Source organism: Bos grunniens, chromosome X (genome assembly GCF_055505025.1).
Source record: "Bos grunniens cultivar Pamir isolate PY7600 chromosome X, Bosgru_T2T1.0, whole genome shotgun sequence".
Classification (NCBI taxonomy): Eukaryota; Metazoa; Chordata; class Mammalia; order Artiodactyla; family Bovidae; genus Bos; species Bos grunniens.
In genome coordinates, this window is record NC_141194.1 from 32,851,588 (window position 1) to 32,867,683 (window position 16,096).

Here is a 16,096-nt window from a genome sequence, read left to right on the forward strand (position 1 = left end):
TTTCACTTTTTCAGCCATGCAGCTTGCAAATATTTTCTTTCATTCTGTAGGCTGCCTTTTCATTTTGTTAATTTTTTTTTTCCTCTTTCTGTGCAGAAGCAGTCTGATGTAACTCTACTTGTTCACTTTTGCTTAGGCGCTTTTGGAGTCATATTCAAAATATCATTTCCAAGACCAATGTCAAGGAGCTTTATCCATTTGTTTCCTTCCAGGAGTTTTATGGTTTCAGGTCTTACATTTAACTTTTGAATTCATTTTGAGTTAATTTTTGTGTGTGCTTACCCCTTTATCCCTCCTTCCCTAGGAGGCTAACCACTTCCTGATATTAAAAATCCTGGGTTATTTAATGTTTTTTCTTTGTATTTTTGTCTCTTCTAAAATGTTAAATATTTGCTATTAACTACGTGGTGAGAGATTTCTTTTCCTTCCTGGGATCTGACTAATATAAGTATTTAAATATTATTTCAATTCTTTGTTTTATTAAATCTTTGAGAAAATTAATATAATCAGATTTGTGAATAAAAAAGTACAACTACATATTTTAAATGGTCCCTCAAAGTTCTAACTTTTCTATCTATCTAGTTTTCTACCTATGAATCCATCTATAATATTAACACATCTGTGACTTTATAGCTTTGTTGCTCTAGTATTTGCATGCACAAGATATATAATTACTGATAAATTACAATAACTTCCTTTGCACATCTTTTAAGTTTTGGTGTGATTTTACATTCAAATTAATTATATGGAAGAAAACTATTTTAAACACAAATCCCAGGTCAAAATGTAAGCTGTGCCTCTTGCATTGAACTGGCTTCCAAAATTAATATTAGAAGAAAAATGCAAAATTGCATGTAGTAAAAACTAAGCATGGGTGGTAACACTTTGGCATTATGGTTAAGAATCATGATGAAATATGCAATTTATAATGTCTGCTACTAATGCATAAGTAATTTTGTTCCACTGCTGCTGGGAATTAGTTTTATTTCCCATGCTACATGCATATTTTCCATTTCATTTGGGTAAACACTTTAGTATGTGATGGTCTCACCAGTTATAATTTCCATTTATCTAATGCAAGTATGAGCATAACTGAATGGTTCTGATAACTGGTTTGTCTTGCAAGGTTTTACTTCTTTTTCCTTCTGAACTAAGATGTTTATGATAGAACAGGGAAGATCAGGGAGAGTGTAGGTTTACAATTTAGTTTCACTGAAGAAATGAAAACGGGCACTCTAAGTAGTTAGAAAGCATCATTGATTTTTCTCAGCGTGATGATTGGTACAGAATCTATTCTGGAGTCTCTTTTTCATCAAAAAGGACTTAAGGTAGACTTAGATAAAATTATAGTATTAAGAGCAACTTCCAAAGAGAGGAAAATAGTAGAACATAGGCTTTCACAGTATTATTAAATGTACATAGGCCATATAAGTTTTGGAACCCATATGAGCAGGAGGGTTTTTTTTTTTTTTAATTTCTTTCTTAATTATGAGTTTCAATCAATGGCTTTGTGTTTTGCTTATTTTTCAAAATATTAGAGCTAGTGAAGCATATTATAAATAATAATGCTAATACTTGGAAAAGTAGGAATAAAAGTGAGAAGTGAGGACTCTACTCAAAGCAAGTTGATTAGGTTTTCCTCAACTTATTTAAGAGTAAGAAAATGAGTCACCCTCTCTCCCACTTGTTCCTATGACTTTACAGTCAACTTTGGGAAAGAAAATTTTTAAATAATTTTCAGAATATAAATAAACAAAACATAGTACAATACTGAAATGACCTGTTTCTACTTTTGAAAAATTCTACTTCAGGAAAATAAGTTTTTATATCAGATTAAAGTGAAATCTGCTTTGGTTTCTCTGCATAATATCATTGAGGGATGTAGATGGTTTCAAGGACCCTAAAATCCTGAAACCTATTCAACTAGAATTTGTCCAGCAGTTTCTGACTTCCATATTCATAACTTCTGACTAAAATACTTACAAGAATATAGAAAAAAAAAGGAAAAGAGAAGGAATGAGGTGGTTAATAACAAGGATTCAGAAGAAATACTAACATCAAGGACTGTGAAGCAAATAAATTGGTACTAAAAATAGGTACTCAGTTTAGTTCAGTTGTTCGGTCATGTCTGACTCTTTGTGACTCCATGGACAGCAGCATCCTAGGCTTCCTTGTCCATAACAAACTCCTGTAGCCTGCTCAACTCATGTCCATCAAGTCAGTGATGCCATCTAACCATCTAATCCTCATCCTTTAGGATTTGAAATAGCTCAGCTGGAATTCCATCACCTCCACTAGCTTTGTTTGTAGTGATGCTTCCTAAGACCCACTTGACTTTGGACTCCAGGATGTCTGGCTCTAGCTGAGTGATCATAACATCATGGTTATGTGGGTCATGAAGATCTTTTTTGTATAGTTCTTCTGTGTATACTTGTCATCTTTTTTATATATCTTCTGCTTCTCTTAGGTACATACCATTTCTGTCCTTTAGTGTGCCCATCTTTGCGTGAAATATTCCCTTGGTATCTCTAATTTTCTTGAAGAGATCTCTCGTCTTTTCCATTCTATTGTTTTCCTCTATTTCTTTGCATTGATTACTTAGGTAGGCTTTCTTATCTCTCCTTGTTATTCTTTGGAAGGTACTAGGGAGCTACATTGGCCTTGCTTTCCTCACTGTTTTATTTGGCTTCAATAAAAATTAGAACACTATGAAATTATTTATCTCTCAAAGGCTAATATTTGAGGAATTATGGATTGGCCCACTATGTTCTACCTGTATTCATCACACACATAGTTGTTCAGGAAGCCATATCATGGGTATGAACTGGTTATGATTAATGATATTCTGGTAAGTATCAATAAGTTACTTAGTCTCAGTCATGTCTGATTCTTTGCAACCCCATGGACTATAGCCCACCAGACTCCTTTGTCCATGGGATTCTCCAGGCAAGAATACTGGAGTGGGTAGCCATTCTCTTCTCCAGAAATCTTTCTGACACAGGGATCAAACCCAGGTCTCCTGCATTGCAGACAGATTCTTACCATCTGAGCCACCAGGGAAGCCCCCTGGTAAGTATAGTTCTTTATAAATGAATCCCTAATGGATGGGGATAATTTGGAAGAGTTCTGGTAGCAGGAGTATTCTCCATGAATTTGGAAAGAATGGAACTTCAAATTTTTATTTCCTATTTTCAGTGGGTGGCTCCTGGGTATTTTTAATCAAAATATTAATGTCTTTAAATTTATATCTAAACTAGAGATACTTATAGCTCCTCAACTGACAATAGTAGATGGAAAAGTAAAAGAAACAGGGATCATATGGGAAAGAAACCTTTTCTGAAGTCTTAGAAAAAATATATCTCTGTTATTTATATTATTGTTTTAAAGACAAGGTAAAAGATTTGAAGAGATCTGCCAAGTGTTCTTTAAAAATTATCAGGGAAGAATCCACCTGCCAATGCAAGGAGACACAGAAGATGTGGGTTTGACCCCTGGTTCAGGAAGCTCCCCTAGAGAAGGAAATGGCAACCCACTCCAGTATTCTTTATTAGAAAATTTCGTGGACAGAGGAGTTGGCAGGCTACAGTCCATGTGGTAGCAAGAGAGTCAGGCATGACCGTATACATGAGCTGGCTGCACTGGGATGACCCTGAGGGATGGGATGGGGGGGAAGGTGGGAGCGGGGTTCAGGATGGGGAACATATGCACACCCATGGCTGATTCATGTCAATGTATGGCGCAAACCACTACAATATTGTAAAGTAATTAGCCTCCAATTAAATTTAAAAAAGAAAAGAAGTAGTGAAGAAGAAATTGCCTAAACAACTGTCATAGCTTGGTTTCTTCAGAAATAGATGCTGGAACAGTGTTTCAGATGAAACGTTTATTACAAATAAATGTCTATGAAGGGAAGAGAGAGGAAACAAGATGGACGTGGGGAGAAAAACTGTGATGGCCTGACCATTCTCAGTCATCTCAGCAGGAAGCTCTGCAGTAAAGACTGCCTAGTTTGCTGAGTTTGGCAGAAATGGCCAGGCCTTTATACCAGATATGTGCTGCTCAGGGAAGAATGGGGCGTTGGTTAAGGGACTTCTCAGCAACGAATGCAAACTGTGAAGCACCTGACGGTAGGGGTCTGTCTGCTGACTGTGATTGCAGCAGCTGGGCAAATTTTTTTTTTCCTAGGGTGAGTGAGTTCTGTTTGGTATCCATCTATAGCTAACACTAAACGATTGAAAAATTTGACTTGAAAAAACAACAAAACAACATCATATTCTCACATCTTCCTTCATATAGATACTAAATTTAAAATGCTTAATAGACAACAAAATTATTAATTAGCAAAGAATGTTGTTGACTCCATTCTTTGGAATCTCAACTGAAATATTTCATCCCGATTTCAGTAAGGGATTACTAGCAAAATTTATTACAATGGAAGAAGTCACATGGAACCAGATGAATAGATAAATGCAAGTCTGGGGGTATCTTCTAACTCCATTTTTTAGTAATATAGAAATCTCCTCTACCACAAATCATCCAGAAATGGGCATTTTTGAAGGAAATGAAAACTGGTGAGAGCTCATCCATATATATGCACCCAACATAAGAGCACCCATTATACAGAAAATAGACAGAAAGGTAGAAATTGATGGGAATACAATAATAGGAGACTTTAACATCCCACTCACATGAATGAACAGATCTTTGAGACAAAAAATCAATTGGACAATAGTGATGCTAACTGATAAAATAGAACAGTGAGACCTAATTGATATTTTACAGGATGTACATCCCCCAAAAAGCAGAATACATTCTTTTCAAGTGCACATGGAACATTCTCTAGGATTAACCACATACTAAGGCACACAACAAGTCTCAACAGATTTAAGAGTAAAGATATTACTTCAAGCATATTTTCTAACCATGGTGGCATAAAACTAGAAATCAATCACAGAAAAAGAAGCAAGAAAAAAATTACATGGAGGTTAAATAACATGATACAAAAACAAACAAACAAACAGTCAATAATGAGCTCAAAGAAGAAATTAAAAAAATACTTTGAACCAGAAGGGAAAGAGACACGTGTACCCCAATGTTCATCACAGCATTGTTTATAATAGCCAGGACATGGAAGCAACCTAGATGCCCATCAGCAGATGAATGGATAAGAAAGCTGTGGTACATATACACAGTGGAGTATTACTCAGCCATTAAAAAGAATACATTTGAATCAGTTCTAATGAGATGGATTAAACTGGAACCTATTATACAGAATGAAGTAAGCCAGAAAGAAAAACACCAAAACAGTATACTAACACATATATATGGAATTTGGAAAGATGGTAACAATAACCCTGTGTACGAGACAGCAAAAGAGACACCGATGTATAGATCAGTCTTATGGACTCTGTGGGAGAGGGAGAGGGTGGGAAGATTTGGGAGAATGGCATTGAAACATGTATAATATCATGTATGAAACGAGTCGCCAGTCCAGGTTCGATGCACGATACTGGATACTTGGGGCTGGTGCACTGGGACGACCCAGAGGGAGGGTATGGGGAGGGAGGAGGGTTCAGGATGGGGAACACAGGTGTACCTGTGGCGGATTCATTTCAATATTTGGCAAAACTAATACAATATTGTAAAGTTTAAAAATAAAATAAAATTAAAAAAATACTTTGAGGCAAATGATAATGAAAACACAATACAAAATGTTTGGGATGCAGCAAAAACAGTTCATAGCAGGAAGTTCACAGTGAGTCAGGCCTTCCTTAAGAAACAAGAAACATCTCAAATAAACAATCTAATCCACCACCTAAAAGAATCAGAATAAAGAAGAAAAACAAAAAGTGAAGTCAGCTGATAGAAAGAGATAATAAAGGTCAGAGAGGAAATAAAAGAGATTCAAAAATAGAAAAAAAATCAATAAAACAAAGAGCTACTTCTTTGAAAGGGTAAACAAAATTGACAATCCTCTGGCCAGGTTTATCAAGAAGAGAGAAAATCTAAATAAACAAAATGAAAAATAAAAAGTAGAAATAACAACTGACACTGAAGAAATACAAAAATAAAAGAGAATAGTTGAATAGACATAGAATCTGTAATAAAACAAAACAAAACCTCCCTACAAACAAGTCCAGTATCAGATGGCTTCACAGGCAAATTCTACCAAATTTATAAAGAACTTATACTGATCCTTCTCAAACCCACACACATATGGATGATTAATCTTTGACAAAGGAGGCAAGAATATACAATGGAGAAAAGACTGTCTCTTCAGTATGTGGTGTTGGGAAAGTTAGCTGCATATAAATCAATGAAGTTGAAACAGACCCTCATATGATATGCAAAAATAAACTCGAGATGACTTAAAGACTTAAATATAAGATAAGACACCATAAAACTCTGAAAGAGAATATAGGCAAAATACTCACTGACACAAATCATACTAATGTTTTCTTAGGTCAGTCTTCCAAGGCAATAGAAATAAAAACAAAAGTTAACAAATGGGACCTAAACAAATTCATAAGCTTTTGCATAGCAAAAGAAGCCAGTAACAAAACAAAAGACAACCTACAGACTGAGAGAAAATATTTGCAAATGAGGTGATGACAAGGGCTTAATTTCCAAAATGTGTTCAATACAAACAGGTGATATAACTCAAGAACAAAAAATCAAACAACCCAATCAAAAAATGGGCAGCAGGCCTCAATAGACATTTCTCCAAAGAAAACATACAGGTGTCCAATAGGCACATGAAAAGATGTTCATCATAACTAATTATTAGAGATATGCAAATCAAAACAACAATGAGGTACCACTTCACACCAGTCAAAATGGTTATCATTAATTCTACAGATAATAAATTCTGGAGAGGGTGTGGAGAAAAGGGAACACTTCTACACTGTTGGTAAGAATGTAAATTGGTGCAGCTATTATGAAAAACAGTATGGAGTTCACTCAAAAAACTAAAAATAGAGTTGCCATATGATCCAGCAATCCCACTACTAGGCATATAAACAGACAAAAACCTACCAGTTCAAAAGATACATCTACCACTATGTTCATAGCAGCACTATTTACAAATAACCAAGACATGGAAACAATTTTAATTTCCATTGACAGATGAATGGATAAAGAAGACGTAGTATGTACATACAATGCAATGTTACTCAGCCTTTTAAAAAAATGAAATAATGCCATTTGCAGCAACATGGATGGACCTAGAGATTATCATACTAAGTGAAGTAAGTCAGAGAGAAAGACAAATACTATATGATATCACTTATATGTAAACTCTATGCTGCGACTGCTGCTGCTGCTGCTAAGTCGCTTCAGTCGTGTCCAACTCTGTGCGACCCCATAGACGGAAGCCCACCAGGCTCCCCCATCCCTGGGATTCTCCAGGCAAGAACACTGGAGTGGGTTGCCATTTCCTTCTCCAATGCATGAAAGTGAAAAGTGAAAGTAAAGTCGCTCAGTCGTGCCCAACTCTTAGTGACCCCATGGACTGCAGCCTACCAGGCTCCTCCATCCATGGGATTTTCCAGGCAAGAGTACTGGAGTGGAGTGCCATTGCCTTCTCCTGTAGACTCAATAATATAACTCAAATGAATCTATCTATGAAACAAAAGCAGACTCAAAGATATGAAAAAGAGACTTGTGGTTGCCAAGGGAGAGGGAGAATGGGGGAGGGAACGATTGGGAGTTTGGGACCAGCAGATGCAAACGATTATATATGGAATGAATAAGTGGTTTACTCACTCAGTGATGGTTTAGTCACTCAGTCATGTCCAACTCTTTGAGATCCTGTGGACAGTAGCCCACCAGGCTTCTCTATCCATGGGATTCTCCAGGAAGAATACTGGAGTGGATTGCCACTCCCTTCTCCAGAGATCTTCCCGACCCAGGGATCAAACCCTGGTCTGCTACCTTGCACGCAGATTCTTTACCATTAGAGCTACAGGGATGTCCTATAAGGTCCTATAGGGAACACTATTTAATGCCCTGTGATAAATCATAATGAAAATTAATACTAAAAAGAATGTATACACACACACGTGCACACACACACACACACACACACGTCTGAGTCATTTTGCATTTTGCTATACAGCAGACATTAAAGACAACATTGTAAATCACCTATACTTCAATAAGATTAAACAAACAAACAAAAAAAACTAGAGAGAAGATTGAGTCCAATGACTTCATGACGTGGTTTTGCAGATTTTTTAAACCCAAAGGAAAGGAAATCATCCTATGGTTCATAGAAATGGCAAATGGAAGCAATAAATAAAGCCAAAATTTTCAAAGACTACTCACTCAACAAAATGTAGGTCAAAAAATTCTGTCACAGGCACATGGCAAAGAAGTTTCTCTGTCTTGGCTTGGGCTCAGAGTACAGATAGGTAAGAGGTTAGACATTTTCCCATTTAAATTAAAATCACAAGCCTGCCTTCTAAAGAGGTTGGAGCTCAATTTTTTCACTATTTAAGTGATTCAAGAATTCTCAATGAGAGAGAGAGAGACAGAGCAAAAGAAAGAATAAATAATTTTAGCCTGATGCCACTGCTGAAGCACCAGGAAGAAACAAACACAAATCTTTTCAGGGCAATTTGCTTTCAGCCTAAGTATTTAAAATTTACAAGCAAGTATTAAAATTCTTGGCATCGATAAAACTCAAGAATACAATATTGAACAAAATACAGAAGTTGTAGAAAATTACAGAAATAAGGAATTTACATCCAAATAGAAAAAAGGAAATCAATTGCTTGGGGATAAATATTTCCTTAATCGTAGCATAAAATCATGACTCTGATTTTGTACCACTAAATCCAGGTGGTGGTTTATTCTGAGAAAGGAAGAATGATGGAGAGAAATGAGTTTGAAGATGGATAATCAGGAATTTCAAGTCATGCTTTATTTCTTTAAAAAAATCTGGAGCAAGTACAGTAAAATATGGGTGTGCTTTGCTTTGGATCTTATTACTTTTAAGTACTTGATGGAAAATGTATCTTTCAGTAATAGAAAACTTCTTGTGTTATTTCCTTCAAAATTGTCTTTGCTTCCCTAATCTGGAGCTTCAATTAAATGAATAAAGAGAATTGATAGGTTAATGAAAAGTACTTAGAATGGGCCTGTACATATGAAGTGCTATATTTGTATTAGCTATTATTATCTTTACTACTTCTTTTATTATTCAATTTCATAAAGTATTTATTCTGTCCTTTCAGAAGGTTTCTTCAATTTTATCTTCCAACACTTATATTGAACTCTTTGCTCCAAACAGATCCTAGTTTTACATATGGATTTATGATTTTATAACACAAAAGCTTACAGGTTCACTGCTGTTATTCAAATATATCAGTCTTTTCCCTTGTGACTTTTTATATTGTTTTTATGCTTACATAAAATGTAATAAACACCTAATTTTTTTTAGTGGTTCAAAGTATACAATACAATCATTCCTTTAATTCCATGCCTTTCCTTCTCATTCTTAAAATCTTCATGTGAATCTTATTTTGGCTAGCTGGAATATAACTGAGTAACAATGCCAGGAAAGAAATAAAGAGGTTTTTTTTTTTTTCACCACATCTGAAAATTTCTTTCTTTTAAAAAAATTAATTAATTTACTTTAATTGGAGGCTAATTATTTTACAATATTGTGGTGGTTTTTGCTATACATTGACACGAATCAGCCACAGGTGTACATGTGTCCACTATCCCAAACCTGCCTCCCATCTCCCTCCCCATCCCATCTCTCTGGGTTGGCCCAGTGCACCGGCTTTGAGTGCCCTGTTTCATGCATCAAACTTGGGCTGATCATCTATTTCACACATGGTAATATACATGTTTCAATACTGTTCTCTCAAATCATCCCACCTTCACCTTCTCCCACAGAGTCTAAAAGTCTGTTCTTTATATCTGTGTCTCTTTTGCTATCTCATGTATAGGGTTGTTGTTGCTGTCATTCTAAATTCCATTTATATGCATTAATATACTGCATTGGTGTTTTTCTTTCTGACTTACTTCACTCTGTATAATAGGCTCCACCTCATTAGAACTGATTCAAATGTGCTGTTTATAGTGCTGAATAACATTTCATTGTGTATATTACCACAACTTTCTTATCCATTCATCTACCGACAGACATCTAAGTTGCTTCCATGTCCTGCCTATTATAAACAGTGCTGAGGTGAACATTTGCGTACACGTGTCTCTTTCAATTCTGGTTTCCTCAGTGTGTATGCCCAGAAGTGGGATTTCTGGGTCGTATGGCAGTTCTATTTCCAGTTTATTAAGGAACCTCCACACTGTTCTCCTTAGTGGCTGTATTAGTTTGCATTCCCACCAACTGTGTAAGAGGGTTCCCTTTCCTCCACACCCTCTCCAGCATTTATTGTTTGTAGACTTTTGGATAGCAGCCATTCTGACCAGCACGAGATGGTACCTCATTGTGGTTTTGATTTGCATTTCTCTAATAATGAGTGATGTTGAGCATCTTTACATGTGTTTGTTAGTCATCTGTATGTCTTCTTTGGAGAAATGACTGTTGAGTTCTTTGGCCCATGAACATTTCTTTCTTGTTCACAGGACAACCTAATAACTACAGACTGTTTGGATTGAATCCACCTGCAAGGCAGGAGACCCCAGTTCGATTCCTGGGTCAGGAAGATCTGCTGGAAAAGGGATAGACTACCCACTCCAGTATTTTTGGGCTTCCCTTGTGGCTCAGCCGGAAAAGAATCTGCCTGCAATGTGGGAGACCTGGGTTGATCCCTGGGTTGGGAAGAGCCCCTGGAGAAGGGAAAAGCTATCCACTCCAGAATTCCATGGACTGTATAGTCCATGGGATTGCAAAGAGTCAGACATGACTGAGCAACTTTCACTTTCACTGTTTGGATCACAATATTTGTCTTCAAGTCTGTGTGACTGTATTACCATCATGTATGTATCTTTTAGTGCATATATGTTGAATATATACATAGAGAAATGCCTCTGAACTGAAGAAAATTTAACCTTTCTAATTGAACATATTCCAGAGTTCTAAGTTGAGAGAAAATCCTACACACTTTCAGATAGTTGTAGGTCATTTACAAAGATACATCAGGAACATCGATGTAACAAATTCAGTATCAGGAAGAGTGAAATTAAAAGCCAAATGCATTAAATATGACAAAAAATATTTTGGTACCATAAAAAATGATGTGTGAATTACTTATAGCAGTAATAGAGTTTTATGTGACAAAGGAAATAACTGTGAAATACAGAAGAAACAATCCTCCTAGAAATAAAAGGAAAATTTGATGAACCTCCATTATGGCTGTGGCCTTTATCATACTCCTTATAAAATCTGACCTATCAAGTATAGAAAGTGTAAGAAAAGACATTAAAAGATATGAATGTAATAAGCAAAGTCAACTGAAGATTAATTCATTCAATAAAGATATATAAAATGCCTACACTGAGGAATAGGGAAAATTCGGTGACAAAATTGGCAAGCTCAGTGCCCTCAGGTAGCTTACTTTCAAACTGGGAAGACAAAGCAAAACAAAACAAAACAAAACAAACCTACATAAAGCATGATCTAAGACATAGGTGAAAGTGAAAGTGTTAGTCACTCAATCGTGTCCTACTCTTTGCAATCCCATGGATGGTAGCCTGCCAGGTTCCTCTGTCCATGGAATTCTCCAGGCAAGAATACTGCAGTGGGTTGCCATTCCCTTCTCCAGGGATCTTCCTGATCTAGGGATCGAACCCAGGTTTCTAGCATTGCAGGCAGATTCTTTACCATCCGAGCCACAAAGAAACCCAATAAATGCAATAAAGCATAATCGGACCCTTAGCAGAATTGGATGGAAAGCCAGTGTTTGGGGAAAGCAAGGAATCAGGGGAGGAAAGCCTTTTGTTCTCAACCCTTTCAGGGGTCACTTCAGAGGCAGAGAGCTGCCCCACTCAACACATCCCTTTCTCAAGGTGGTCCCATCTTTTATATCATATCAAGACATGTGTACAAAGGCCAAATCATTTCAGCTCAATGCAAGACAACTCTGAAGACTGGATATAGTGTCTGGAGGATCCCATGGGATTGACTGAGTGTCAGGCTTGTATCAGAGCTCTGTTTCTCCCTCTGTTTAATCTTGCTTTTTTTCTGTTCCTTTCTACAGGTGATAATCTCAATTGTGTTCCTTAATTAACATATTGAACACTAAACTGTCTCAGAGTCTTTATTCAAGAGAATAAAACCTGTAAATATTGAGTCACTATGTTGTGTTGTGCACCCAGAAATAACACTGTGTTGTAGGTTGGTTGAATTCATGCTGAATTGCTCAGGTGTATCTGACTCTTTGTGACCCCATGGACTGTAGCCTACCAGACTCCTCTGTCTGTGGGATTTTCTCTGCAAGAATATTGGAGTGGGTTCCCATTTTCTCCCCCAGGTGATCTTCCTGACCCAGGGATCAAACTCTTGTCACCTGCGTCTACTGCATTGGTAGCTGAATTCTTTACCACTGAGCCACCTGGGAAGCTCTTATAGGTCGAATATTTTTAACTGAAGCATAAGTCAATTACACTTCAATAAAAAGATTAATTAAAGAGAAAGAGTAAACACAACCTGAGACACAGGCAAGAAATAGTACATATAGTTCTTCAGTTCCGTTCAGTTGCTCAGTCGAGTCTGACTCTTTGTGACCCCATGAACTGCAGCACACCAGGCCTCCCTGTCCATCACCAACTCCCGGAGTTCACTCAAACTCATGTCCATCGAGTTGGTGATGCCATCCAGCCATCTCATCCTCTGTCGTCCCCTTCTCCTCCTGCCCCCAGTCCCTCCCAGCATCAGAGTCTTTTCCAACGAGGCAACTCTTCGCATGAGGTGGCCAAAGTACTGGAGTTTCAGCTTCAGCATCATTCCTTCCAAAGAAATCCCAGGGCTGATCTCCTTCAGAATGGACTGGTTGGATCTCCTTGCAGTCCAAGGGACTTGCAAGAGTCTTCTCCAGCACCACAGTTCAAAAGCATCAATTACTTAGGTACTATACCAAGTTTGATTTTATTCATGCTTCAGTGGAATTCACAGTAGGTTTTTAAGCACACTTTCACATGTTCATAAAATATTTACCAATGTTGACCATATATGTGTGCATATATGGCCATAAGGAATACCTTAAAGACTTTCAAAAATTACTTTAATACATACCATATTTGCTTACTCAAATGAAATCCTCTGTGGGTGTTTGGTTGGATGGTGAACCCCCAGTAGAATACAATTGAGGACCCCATAGTGTACAATGGTCTCCACTGCCTCCACAATATTTTTAAATATCTTAAACTTTTCACATTCATGCTATCATTCTTGATCGACAAGTGTCTTTTCTTTGGGTTAGTAAGTACTAGTTTCATGAAATTCATAGATTTTTATTTAGGAATTTATTCAAGAAGAATTTTTTAGTTTTTTTTTTTTTTTTTTATGTTTCCAATAATAGGCTACAGCGTGGGGATCAAGAGATGAAAATTGCTACCTTGACCCAACTGCCTAGGAAAATGAATGAAAAAGAAATATTATCTAAAATTCTCTCTCTCCCTGCTTCCCTCCCTATTCCTTCCTTTGTTCCTCTCTCTTTTCCTCTCTTGCTGCAAATCTATATCAAAACCCTACTCACTTCAACAAATATTTATTGAGTGCATCTTAAGTACTAGGAGGCAATGACCTCCATGCTGAGAGTCTAACACTGGTCTTTCACTTTTAGAAAGAAGTATTTACTCTGAAAATTCCATGAGGTTTCTTACATCTGACCTGTAGAATCTTTTCATACATCTAGTGGGTTTTCTGTTTGCTGTTTCTAGAGGAAGCTGAGCTATTTTGATTTTGCTCTTGTTATGACTGCTTCTCTTGAAGGAAATACTTCTGCCTCTGATTTGTTGCAGCCACTTGCTCCCCGAGGAACACCTAACACAGACAGTCCTTTATGCTGGCTTGCTGAAAATGTGTGTGTGTATCCATTAGCCCAGTAGTGAGCCCTTAACACTCTAAAAAAATGGGATGGTAATTAGGTTTTGTTAGGGTCTCCTCCACTAATTCTCAGCCTTTGAAATCTGAAATAAAGTGTTAAAATAAATACTAGGCTATAAATAAAAAACAAACAATACCCAATAAACTGTACTAGGGTGACTGAAGATGGAAATCCTAGCCATGTTCAAATATATATTCAATTCTTTCCTTCTGCAGGAAGTCTTTGAGGAGTCAATAAATAGGGTAAAATATCCTTCTTGGAATCCTTCTAGTTCTTTATTAATTAAACAGGTTATTTTCACAAACCCTGAAGTTTTTATGCTGTTGATGAAAGTGAAAGTGAAAGTCACTCAGTCGTGTCCAACTCTTTGTGATCCCATGGACTATACAGTCCGTGGAGTTCTCCAGACCAGAATACTGGAGTAGGTAGCCTTTCCCTTCTCCAGGAGATCTTCCCAACCCAGGGATCAAACCTAGGTCTCCCGCATTGCAGGTGGATTCTTTACCAGCTGAGTCACAAGGGAAGCCCTATGCTGTTGACAGTTAAAATCAAATGCCATCCTACATATAACATAGATGATAGAGAGAGAGATGAATTTTAGTCCTTATGCCATAAGTAAATATGATCAACATTTGCACCTACACATTTACATTGGCATAGACTAATTTTTTCTGGGGAAATATGGCTAAGTATTATGGTTTTCAAACTTATCTACACAATAGTATCCCTTGTATATCTTTAAAAATACTGATGCCTAGCATGAAAAGATGTGCAACATGGCTAATTATCACAGAACTGCAAATGAAAACTATACTGAGTTTTCAGCTCACACCAGTCAGAATGGGCATCATCAAAAAGTCTGCAAACAATAAATGCTGGAGAGGGTGTGGAGGAAAGGGAAGCCACCTACACTGTTTGTGGGAATGTAAATTGCTGCAGCCACTGTGGAGAACAGTATGGAGGTTCATCAAAAAACTAAAAATAGACCTACCATATGCTCCTGCAATCCCACTCCTCGGCATATATCTGGAGAAAACTCTAATTCAAAAGATACATGCGTCCCAATGTTCATAGCAGCACTATTTATAACAGCCAGGATATGGAAGCAACCTAGGGATCATCAACAGATGAATGTATAAAGAAAATGTGATACATATATACAATGGAATATTCAGTTCAGTTCAGTTCAGTCACTCAGTCATGTCCGACTGTTTGCGACCCCATGAATCGCAGCATGCCAGGCCTCCCTGTCCATCACCAACTCCCGGAGTTCACTCAGACTCATGTCCATCGAGTCAGTGATGCCATCTAGCCATCTCATCCTCTGTCGTCCCCTTCTCCTCCTGCCCCCAATCCCTCCCAGCATCAGAGTCTTTTCCAATGAGTCAACTCTTCGCATGAAGTGGCCAAAGTACTAGAGTTTCAGCTTTAGCATCATTCCTTCCAAAGAAATCCCAGGGTTGATCTCCTTCAAAATGGACTGGTTGGATCTCCTTGCAGTCCAAGGGACTCTCAATAGTCTTCTCCAACACCACAGTTCAAAAGCATCAATTCTTTGGTGTTCAGCCTTCTTCACAGTCCAACTCGCACATCCATACATGACCACAGGAAAAACCATAGCCTTGACTAGACAGACCTTTGTTGGCAAAGTAATGTCTCTGCTTTTGAATATGCTATCTAGGTTGGTCATAACTTTCCTTCCAAGGAGTAAGCGTCTTTTAATTTCATGGCTCCAATCCCCATCTGTCGTGATTTTGGAGCCCAGAAAAATAAACTCTGACACTGTTTCCCCATCTATTTCCCATGAAGTGATGGGACCGGATGCCATGATCTTTGTTTTCTGAATGTTGAGCTTTAAGCCAATTTTTTCACTCTCCACTTTCACTTTCATCAAGAGGCTTTTGAGTTCCTCTTCACTTTCTGCCATAAGGGTGGTATCATCTGCATATCTGAGGTTATTGATATTTCTCCCGGCAATCTTGATTCCAGCTTGTGCTTCCTCCAGCCCAGCATTTCTCATGATGTACTCTGCATATAAGGTAAATAAGCCGGGTGACAATATACAGCCTTGACGTACT